This window comes from Platichthys flesus, chromosome 11 (genome assembly GCF_949316205.1).
Source record: "Platichthys flesus chromosome 11, fPlaFle2.1, whole genome shotgun sequence".
Lineage (NCBI taxonomy): Eukaryota > Metazoa > Chordata > Actinopteri > Pleuronectiformes > Pleuronectidae > Platichthys > Platichthys flesus.
The window spans coordinates 3,328,757-3,340,407 of NC_084955.1; positions in this window are offsets into that span (position 1 = coordinate 3,328,757).

The window sequence follows — 11,651 nt, forward strand, 5'->3', positions numbered from 1 at the left end:
TGTGGTAGCATGGATCGTTGTGAAATGGTATGGTTAAACTCTGAAAACGGGCCTTTTAATTTGAAAAGTTAGTCACTCGTCAATTTCAAGGCTTCATCTGGATTCGAGACGTACAACGAGTTATTACAGTCTGCAGTGTTAATTTAGGGTTGTAAAATATTCATTTTATCAGTCCTTTTTGATACTTCACTCTAAAATATCTTTCTTAAATCTCTTTGATTTTCTGAAATTCACTAATGCTCTTTATACTTGCTTCACATCAGCATATTAACATCATTAGCATGAGCGTTGTGTAAGCATTAAGTAAGCTTTTAAATCAAAGCGCAGCTGCATGCACCCTCGTAGATTTAAGACTTTAAGTCTTGATACTGTGAGATATATATCAAAAATAACAGTTTTCAAATAAATGCTGTGTGGACCAGATGAGAAAGGTGTAACAAGTCAAATCTATTAACCATCAAAGCTGCCTGCAGAGCTCAGTCAGTGGAGTAAACCAAAATCCATGACTGATCACTGGAGCTCATGATGCCTCACCTCTATTCATGCCTGCTGAACATGGCATCAGTGTCCATAGTTTATCTGACCAGCAAGGCAGCATAATGCTGGACTGTATCTATTTTTACAAGCTCTTCATAAGGCCAAGGCATTTTATTTCTTGAGTACATGCCTGGATCTGCTGAATGCTGATGCTGCAAGTGACAATTACTTATAAAAATACAAAGAAGTATTGTGCCTGCTGAGGCGGCAAAGCAGAGAGTGAATTGGCTAATTAAATACGTCTAACACTGAACCGTCAAGGGGTTCTCATTTCCTTTCTGCCCTTTCTCCACAAGTGCAAATGAAGTAGGCTCTAAATAACCCATTTGTTTCAAGCCCGCTGAGCAGAAGGAGCTTCTCCACATTACTGGCTGCCGCTGCCGTTTTGAACACACCGACAGACACAGTCACCCACTAGCCTTGAGGAGCTATATGCATTCTTTGTCTTTCTCCCCTTGATGATAGACAATGGAAGTGTCAAATTAAAAGTTTTTTGGCCAGAACACCCTGGTCTGTTGACACTGTGAAGCTCATTAGAATTTTCAGATTCTTATCTCGTGAAAAATATCAGTCTGAACAAAGGTCTACTTCATCTTGAGCTTTAGTAATTACTTGTCCATGGTGGAGGAGAGATTCTGCTTGCTCGTGTGTTGCTAGCATGCAGGAAATACTGTATAAGGACTATGAATGTCGGCAAAAAAATATCATTGGACTCATGCAATTGCCTTTTCTTTGAGATATTTGGTAATCGAAAAATGCCGCTACTGTGGAAACAAATCTCACACTAAAAATTCCAAACCTGTTACGGTCATCAATCATCTTGGATATTTTGTTTTCTCCTGGCAGCAAATATATGTTATTATGTTACTATATGTTGTATTCGGCCTGATTTTAAAGAATGCTGTACGCAGACACCAGTACTCCGGCTGGTCGTAAACTGGGAAACTTAATGCATCCCTCAAGATAAATGTCCCTTAAAACCACCCGTGACGTAACACATTTAGTGATCAAGTCTACGAATGCCAAAGTATGAATTTCAAATTGGATTTTCCAGGCCTATAACTTCACTAATGTGTTTGATATTATTTTCATATTAAGCGAGACAGTGATGTGTGAGATTACAATGTGGCCACTGTAGAAAGAATAAGATCCTTTTGGGAGAGGTCAAGCCCTAAAGCTTGTCTCATCTCTGAGAGGAAATGAGGCATTAGATTGAGTTGCCATTTTAGTCACCCAATCCTAATGGGTCATCTATCCTGAGAGCCCTGGGAGTTCTGTCGAGACAGGGATCACAGAATCTTTGCTCTTTTAACTGAGTCACTCTGAATGTGAAAAATAAACACAAAAACATCACGATAAACATGGTAATATCTGTAGTTTTCAGAGTACTGCTTTAAGTCCAGACTCTTCCCTTTGGGCCCAAAACATAATTAAATCAGTATATTTACTGCTGCCAGAAGATAAGACCTGATAATTTTTGCGATAAAAAAATGTGTAATTTGTCAAACACTTTAGATTCTGACCATTATTATCAGCTGCAGCTCTACTTTGACGAATCTTAGCAACACTTCATGATGTCAGCGTGTAAGCTGGGAGCTAGTTAGTATGCTGTTGTTGGCATTATGCTCAAAAGGATGATTTTTCAGCCTCAAATAGCCACTATTATGGTTCTAGACCAGACATGGGCTTTTTAATCCGGCCCGCCGAACTTGGTTTTGCTTCCTTTATGAAGAAATTGTACTTTCTTGTTGTTCTGGGTTGTTACCCTCGGGGTTGAATGCACTTATTGTAAAATTCTTTGGATAAAAGCATCAGCTAAATTAAATTTGACTGGGAGTGTGGTGTATAGGGCTCGAAAGGGCACATGATCTCACTTTACTTTTTCGCTTTGCCCTTTGAGCCCTTCTGTAAAATGAGCGGATCAAGGAAACGAAAAATTGACAATGAGTGCAGAGTGTTTAACACGGAGTGGACAACAAAATACTTTCAGTTCGAAGTCCAATCGAAGGCTGTATGCCTTATATGCCTTATATATATCCTTGCAGTTTTCAAGGAGTACAACATCAGCCGTCACTTTGCTACAAAGCATGTTAACTACGCTAGCAAGCAGTCAACGCAAGAACGGGCGGCTATGGCTAAGAGGTTGGCGGCTAATTTACAGACTCAGCAACATTTTTTCACCGACAAACTGCGATTCAAGAGTCAACTACCAAGGCAAGTTTTTTGGTGGCATTCGAAATAGCAAAGGCTAGCAAGCCTTTCTCCGAAGGCGAATTTTTGTTAAATTGCCTTGCAAATAAATGCTTTGCTACTTCTTAAAGGCCAAATCCTTTCATGTAATGATTTTTCCATGTCATTTATATTAGTTCATAAAAACACTCCATCCATCTGGTCCTGGCCCGGCCCTCCTCTGTCAAATTTTAGAAGCCATTGTGGCCCCCTGCTCTAGCCTCTGTCCTGTTTCACTGTTTTCTCAGTTTCATAGTCATGCTTTCTCCCCCTCTAGCTTCCCTCACATCCCTCCTTTAACTCTAGCAACTACCTAAGCCCCTACACCTCAGTCTTTCTCCCCCTCTTGAACTCTCCCATCTTGGCATTCTAACAAGGCCATGGGGTATATCAGTGGGGCCTTCAGGGGCTCATTAGTTTGTCCATTGGTCCCAGCAAATCTCAGTGGCAAACTCAGAGCAAACCCATGTCAAGCCTTCAAGGAGGTACCGACCACGGAGTCAATCTTCTCCCAGGGTAAAATGACAGAGCTGCCTTAGAGAGCACAAGGTAAAAAGAAAAAATCTCAAAAGATTCAGAAAGCATTTTCAGAGTTTATAATGCTTGTGACAGCTCAATTTCAGACAGAAAACTGCTTACTGGCATTGGGTGACTAGTCCAATGTGAAAATACAGTTAGTGGGAATGAAACTTTTCAAATACGTCAGCAGTATTTCTCTTGTTTAGGTTGTAGAATAAACATCCACTTCTGATTTTCAGTCATGATGCAAAACCTCATTTCTATGTCGTTGGTTGTAAGGCGGACAGAGACAGACTGAATAGAAAGCTCTGGTCTGACAGGTATGAGACACTTTGAGCTGACAGCTGACAGAGGAGATGGAAGCCCTGCTGGAAGTGGGGTGACAGGATGCTGTTTCTGCCACTGCTGCAGTTTGATATCTCCTCCAGCCCACGGTAAATTGTATTGACTGCTACTTCTGAGTCTGGAGACAGATCCGCTTTTGCCCTGCTGTCAGTGAGGCAAAATTCGTATCAAACTGCTTATCAGTTGGACTTGCCAAGTATTATTTACAAGAAAAGAAGCAGTTAAGTTTGATGTTGATGCTAATCAACACTGGAGAAATAAATTGTTTGTGGTTTTGCCTTTCTGTAAGACCGTGATTCAAAATGAACATAATTTCCTACAAGTTGAAGTTGACCAAAAAGATCTAAAGATGAAGAAATTAAATATGAGCTATGAAGAGGTAACACAACACACCACATTTAACAGATTACAGTTTGATCTAACTAAGGTTATTATTAACTATTTAGCAAAGACTGATCCTTCAGTCGTCTCCTACGAATGAGATGACAGCTGAGCAAGTCTGGTACTGCTGTAGGACAGGGAGGATCTAAATGAGGGATGGGATAGAATTGGGAACAGGATGAGATGGAGCTGAGGGACGCTAACAAGGGGCCAATCTGTCAGCACTCATGGCCAAGACAAATGGTCCAATCTACACAGATTCATGTCTTCTCTGCTCATCTCATGGGTGTAGCTCTTGGTGTTGCTATTGCCGTTCTTGTAGTAATATCAGATATCAGATTCTTCCTTGTGTTGTGCCGGATGTGAAATAGCCTATTATCTTGACAAAGGTACATTATAAGAAATCTCTAATTAGGTATTTAGGAACCAATCCTCTACATTAACCTGAGCAATGTGCTCAAAACGCAAAGATTAAAACAAGACTCCAGATTTGTTGGGGGATGTTGAGTTGGTTTTCTTCAAGAAGCTGAGCAAGCTAGAAAGAATGTGTTTTGAGTGTGCTTGATTGTGTCAGAAACTCTGTTCTTTATGTTATTTTACTCCGGTCTTTTCTGTTTTTCCTCAGGATCCTGTTCATTTATGAAGCAGATTCATCACATCCTGATGTCTCTGTTCATGCTGCTACTTGTCAATATGGCACCCACTCATGTTTTCTGTTAACATTAAAATTATTGCTGCTTCTTAAAGCGGCCTTGCATTCTGTCTGAACACATGGTAAAGAGTTTATTGTTAGGTACAGCAGTGTAATGAGGTAAATATTAACTACTCCCCTTTGCTGTAACGCTCCCATTGACAATGATAACCTGCAAACATAATTTAGCATTTCAGCATTTTGGCCTGTCAATATTTGGGAATAAACACACAAAGCTGACTCTGAAGTGAATGTCGTTAGTATTCCAAAGATCTGGTCATTCATTGAATTGAATTTTTTCTACCTGGTAATGGTCCTAGGTTGCCATAAAGGTGAGACAAATAGCAATAGTCAATAGTTGTCTGATTTCATCGAGTATCTTTGAAATCAGGAGGAAACTTCCTCTGAGGAGTACATGAATATCTTAAAAAAAAAAAAAAAAGCATTTTCAGTTGTATAAATGATCAGCCTGAGTGGTGGCCTGAAAGCCAGGCAGCTTGTGTGGTTAATAAACCACACTGGCATAGACTTTTTTTCCACAAATGTGAAAACCAGTAGATAGAATTGCAGTGTCCATCTTTCTAGCATTTATAGAACACAAAGACACAGTATCTAGGGAGAGAAATGAGAAGAGGGCTCAAAATTGGTCAGCACTTTTTTCGTTTGTCCTCCCCCTCGCTTTCTCCAGGAGTTTCAGCTGATTGCAGCCTCAAGATAAAGAAGCCTTCTGTTAGTGGAGCAGACCTGACCTCCAGAGCCATGCAGCAACACATCCTTCAAATGATAAACCCAAGAAAAGTAGAAACCTGGAACCAAAGTGAATAATAGGCAGAGACACATTCCCACTGGCCAACCAGAACGGTGTCCATGGTTTCTGTGTGCCAGTTTGTGTGTTACCCATTGCGTCTTGCCAAAGAGGTCCTTTTGTCAGTTCCAATATATTTCTATGGATCTATCTTTAGATGGGATTCATTGTGATGAGACGGCGTCCAGTTTTCTGAATGGTTCCAGGCCTGTTCACATTATGAGTCTCAGAGGCATTAATGTTTTGAGGTGTGAGAGACCCATTTCCCGCAGTCACTTCCAAATTATAGTTCCCTCTGCACGATGGTCTCCCAGGCAGCTTGCTCTGTTCAAAAGAAGCCTTTATTCAGTGGAGGGTTTGTTGCTGAGAAAAAAAAGACCTCTGCTATCCCACAGAGTCGACAGGTGGAGGGAGAGGGGGGCTGCTTGTATCGCCTCCTCCATCAGGCTAAATAAACTATTCCTGTCAAATCTTGTGGACGTTACATGTCTATTGTTTTTGTGGACTTTCCCAAAAAGTCTACCAAGCCGTGATATTCAAATGTTAAAACTCGGAGCTCAATATTTGACGTGCTTGTGTCCAATGCCTCTCATCTGTAACAGAGCCTGTCCTCGTGTTGCCTCTGGCTCAGGCATTGTATTGACTTTAATGGCTTCTGTAACAAAGTTAAGAAATGATTCACCCCAATTTGCCAAAGGCTGCTTTTGTTGTACTGTGCTGCACTTAACTGTTCTGTACATGGAGACTGAACCACTCTCACGATATGAAAAGTATTTAATGTAATTTTTGAAGAGGAATTGGTTGGCGGGGTGACACACTCCCACAGTTTTTTTTTTGCCTTGCTTTAATTGCTGTACACGTCATTATCTGCAGGACAAAGACATTTTCACAAGTGACATCTTAATAATCACCATCCTGTATTTGAATATCTTTTCATGAAATTATCATTTTAATACAATGACAAAACTACTATACTCCTAAAAAAGGTGTTTGCCTCACCCACTAAGACATATGTGAAGTAGAAACAAATTAATTTCATATGGAGATTTGACCAAGATTAAAATGCAATATAAAAAAAAACATCAAATCTTGTTCTGTCCAAAAGAAGCACTCCCACAATTCAATCATTTACTCAAAGTGGCGAGTACCTACTCAACCTATGTAAACAGTTTATAATGTCCCAGTTTTATGAAGTTACCCAGATGATGTCAGCAGGGTTGTTATGGTACCACTCAGCATAACTGAAAAATACAGTGTTCTTGAATGCCCATTAACTGGAGAAAGTACGAAAATAGCAAATTAAGGAGAGGGCGAAGACCTGCAAGAGCATCGGTGATGTGTTTAAATGATGGATAGACCATCAAGCGTTAAAGGGGTGAAAAGGGATGAAGAGATTCTTCTCTCTCTGCTGTACAGGTGGGTAAGTTGCTCGTCGTTATTGTGTTGTATCATTTACTAATGGTTATGGTTATTTGGTAGTGGTTCGGCTTGGCAATGTGTGCATGTGCATGAATGTGGGGGGTGGAGGTACTGAAAGAGAAGGTAAGGGAGGGTTGTATTTGTTTTGGTTTGGTCATTCCCAAGAATCGCTTACGCCACCTTTAAGACCCCATCTAGTAATGTTACTTGGTTCGGCTTCGAAGACAATGACATTTAAACCAAACGTGAAATGTTACCAAACAGCTACATCAGAAATTTAACGTGAATAGCATGTTAGTAAAGCATCAGCAACCCCTTCATGTCTCCACATATATGATGCAGTACTGAGATTCTAAGGTGCGAATAATATATAGTTATAAGTTATGTGCGAGGGGGGGGGGGGGTCAGCAGAGTCAGTGTGATGCTGGGGGCTTGTTTGTGAGCCCCACTGCCATAGGGAAAAAACTGTTCAGGTGACGTGAGGTTTTAGTCCTGATAGCCCGGAACTTCTGGAAAAGGTGGTGACCGGGATGGGAAGGATCAGCAATGATCTTGCCTGCTCTCTTACTGATCCTGGAGTGGAACAGGTCTAGGAGAGCCGGCAGGTCACAGCCGTTGACCTTCTCGGCTGACCGAATGATCCGCTGCAGTCTGCTCTTGTAGGAAGAACATCCTCTGCTGGGCCTTCTTGTTGGTGGAGGTGATGTTCTCCTTCCACCTCAGGTCCTGTGCGATGATCGTCCCCAGGAATCTGAAAGACTCCACTGTTTTAACTGGGGAGTTGCACATGGTGAGGAGGGCGGTTTGGGCTGGGCTCCTCCTGAAGTCCTTAGTATGAGGTACCCACATTTGTGCTCAGAGCCCAATAGACTATCACTCTTGTTATGTGCATGAAATGGAGGAAAAATGCTTCAGGTCACATTTACACTGGTAGAAACTCAGTTGAAACAACTGGACTGAACAAAATAGAAGTGTATCTGTTCCATCAGACGCACGTGAGACAAGTGACGGGAAAACACATGGGAAATACCTCCTGTGTGGACGCACAGCTCAACGATGCCTAAGAGTTTTGACTTGTCCAAACTTAACCGTGAATATGGCTCCAAGTAACTTCTGAACTAAAGGGGTTGGCTGCTGCTTCCTGACTGGTCTGATTTTACCAGTCCCCTATGGCAGCTAAGTTTAGACAGGCATTGTTGTGTAATTGACATTACTGATCTTTCTTCTTCTCAGTACTTCTTCATTCAGTATTTACTTTTAAATAACAACGACCCCATTATTGTCACTTATTGCGTGTTCACAATTCACAATATTGTCGCATAATGATATCATTGTAGAAACGTAACAAACAATCAGCGGTTTTTCAGAGTTTAATTCCACAAAGCATTTCAGTAGAAATCAATTGTATAGTGCAGCTTCTCTGTGTGAGCCTTACAGCTCTCTGTTGTTTTCATACCAGTAAATGATGCCTCTCAGGCCTGTCAGCGTCTCAAGCAGAGGATGTTATTACAGCAGCCTCTCTGCTTTGATCTCCCTCTGTCTCTGCTTGTTATCCAATAGCTTCTTTATGACTTGAGCTGATCCATCATCGTAGTACAAAGTTGTTGTAGGAGTGTGCTGCAGGCCCTGAAGACCCAGCTTGTGTTCGCCGATGTTATTGTGTGTCCGGAGGTTGCAGCGCTTATAGGATGCAGTATCTACACCTCAGCGACGCTTGTTGTGAAAACGCAGTTATTACTGGGGGATGGTGACTAACTGGCCAGTAGAGACGACGATGTGATTACAATGTATGCGCATGCACAGCCGATAAGTTGTCATTACATTTTACATTGTTCTTTTTAATATCAGTGTACCACAGTATTATTGCCTGCAACCCTGCCAACCTTGTTGAGGATCACTGCTGATGAGAGAGGGATGTTTGAAAACTTTGCTAATGGGCACAACGAGGAGGAAGCGTTTCATTTTTCCACAGCAGCTGTCTACTTGACTTTGTACACACTCTCACACGTACTGATACACACCTTGCGATAGTTTTTTCCTCTCTAATTAAAGCTGGAGCATACCTGATGTCTGTGAAGGGAAATTAACTCGCGATCAGCAGTACTTCATTTTCTAAAAGATGTTGGGCAAGAGTCCCTACAGAACTAACCATGTGGTAGGATCCACACACATTGGGTCGTAAAAGCGTGGCCTTTGAGCCAAGATGAAGCCAGCTAAAGTCTCCCTCTAAGATCCAGCATGGAGATTGTATCTTCTGGTGTTAACTTAATCCCAGGGGTCTCCCCAGAAACCCCTGCTCTGCTCCTGGCCGCTCCCACTCTCCTTTGACCTCTAACACTCAATTGGCTAAAAGCCAGCATCATCCCATGACCAGCACCTCAAGGAGGCAGGACCTCTCAGGTAGAACAAAACCACTGAGACATCAATAATCGCTGCCATTTTTACCCTGCTCTGAAGACATCATGAGGCCCCTTCGGGGCCTCCCAGCTGTTTTAGTTGCAAAAGGGGGTAACCTTAACTTCTAGTTTATCAGCCATTTCCCCTGCTCTGAAGACGTCAACAGACCCCTCCGGGTCTTTCCAGATGATTTAGTTGCTAAAGGGGGCAACCAGAGTTATTTTCTTTCATTTCTTTCATTGTCTTTTATCTCAGTCGACATTTTTATTTTCAAAAGGACTTTTGCTGTTTTAACTTGAAAAGACCAAACAGGAAATTGCACGCGGAACAATCTCAGACTGTTTCACTTTCCCCACGGACTTTACTTTCTTTTCCCAACAATCTACAAACGGCTTCCACAGCCGTCCCCTGCAGAAGCGTGAGATTCATTCCGCTGAGGAGCACGACCTCCACATCCCTGAAGAAGAAGGACGATGTTCATCCCGTTGAGGAGCAAGACGAATCTGCTCCTATTCGGCCCAGCCGACGCCGCTGCGACAGAGGAACCAGCGCAACAGAGCTTGAGCGGCCACGATTATTCACTGGACTTCCGAAATATCCGCGCGACACGCGCATGCAACACCGTGAAGGTCACAGTAAGAGGCTTTATTGTCTGGGCAGATGTTAATCTAATACGTAGCGTATTGTTTTAATACTTGAATGTATTTGTTTTGTATGAGACCGCCGAGTCTCCAGTGTTTTAGCGGTGATTCGCCACTGCCGGTTTCCGGTTACGGCCTTGTGCCATAGTTTTTAAGCGTCGTGAGCAGCGTCTCCAGCTCATTGTGACCGTTTGAACAACTTTAAAGAGACTTTACCGGTCAAACCTCAGCACACAACGCCACTTGGGTGCTGAGTGGTAAAGTAAATGTAACTAGTCTCTGACGGTGCTTTTAAGAGCTTTGCTCTCTCCTTGTATTCTCTCTCTCTCTCTCTCTCTCCTTCTAAACCGACCTATACACACATCCGATCTGTATTTAGTATACAGTTCATGTAACATAGTTAAATCTATATTCAGAGAGGCTGGACACATCTGGAAGCCATGCGGCCGAACGCCAAAGTAGAGACAAAGACTTCCCTTTGTCTGAAAATCCCTTTGTGTAATTCAGGTGACGACCACCAGTGTGAGCTCCGGCCACATGGTGTCATTAACATAGACTCCATTTTGAAGAACGCAAGTTAAACCACCATTTTGAGTCTATTATTGCCACGCCTCCTCTCTCACTCTCCTCCCATTCTGGCTCTAAATTCATAACGGCTCCGCCATCTTGTTTTGTAGTCAATTCGCCATTTTGAGAGTTTTTAGGCCTTGGTTCCACGAATCATGATCGGCCGCCCTCTTGGTTGTGACGTGACTGCGTCATCGCCACGCCCCTTCTTTCTCTCTCTCTCTCTTCTTTTTCTCTCTCTCTCTCTCTCACACACACTCACACACACACTCACACAGACACCGAGACACATTGATAGACACAGACAGATACACACACACAGATACACATAGATGAATACATGTGTTTTCTAAATTGTGATAAGCGGCTGCTGTTGTTATCTTTGAAATATGGGAGTTTGTTAAAATGATGAATCATTAAATAACACTAACTGTATTTCACATGCACACACATAGACACACACACACAGAGACACTTTGACACAGACACACACGCATACCATGACAGACATACATAGGTAGACCGCCGGTTTTACATGTACTTTCTGAATTGTGATAAGTGCTGCTGCTGTGTTTATCTTTGAAATATCGGAGTTTGTTAAAATGATGAAACATTAAATAACACTAACTTTACTTCCCCTTTTTAATAAATGCTTTTGTAATTAAAGTATCTGTAGTCTGTGATTATTTGTGCATATGTATGTGATTGCAGCTGGATTATGATTGCCTGTGCTCGAACTTAGAAGCCTTCACTGTTAATTAAATAATTATTAATATTAAATATTGAGATTATTGATTTGACATTTATCATTATGAGACTGATATTTAAAGATTGAATTGTTGGTCCCTGTAACCAGGGTGGTGCCCCGCGACAATAAGCAATGATTACAGATTTGTATTATTCTTAATTGATAATTTTATTGTTTTCATTAATTATTTTAACTATTATTAATGGATAACCGTATCATTTCTAATTAAATGTGTTACTGTTCTTAATTAATAGCTTTATCATTTTTGATTATTTTTAATAAATAATTGTTAATTTAATAATCATATTTCATGATTATTAATAATAAGCCAACGTCAATTCTACTCCTACTATTGCACAACAAAGATTAGAG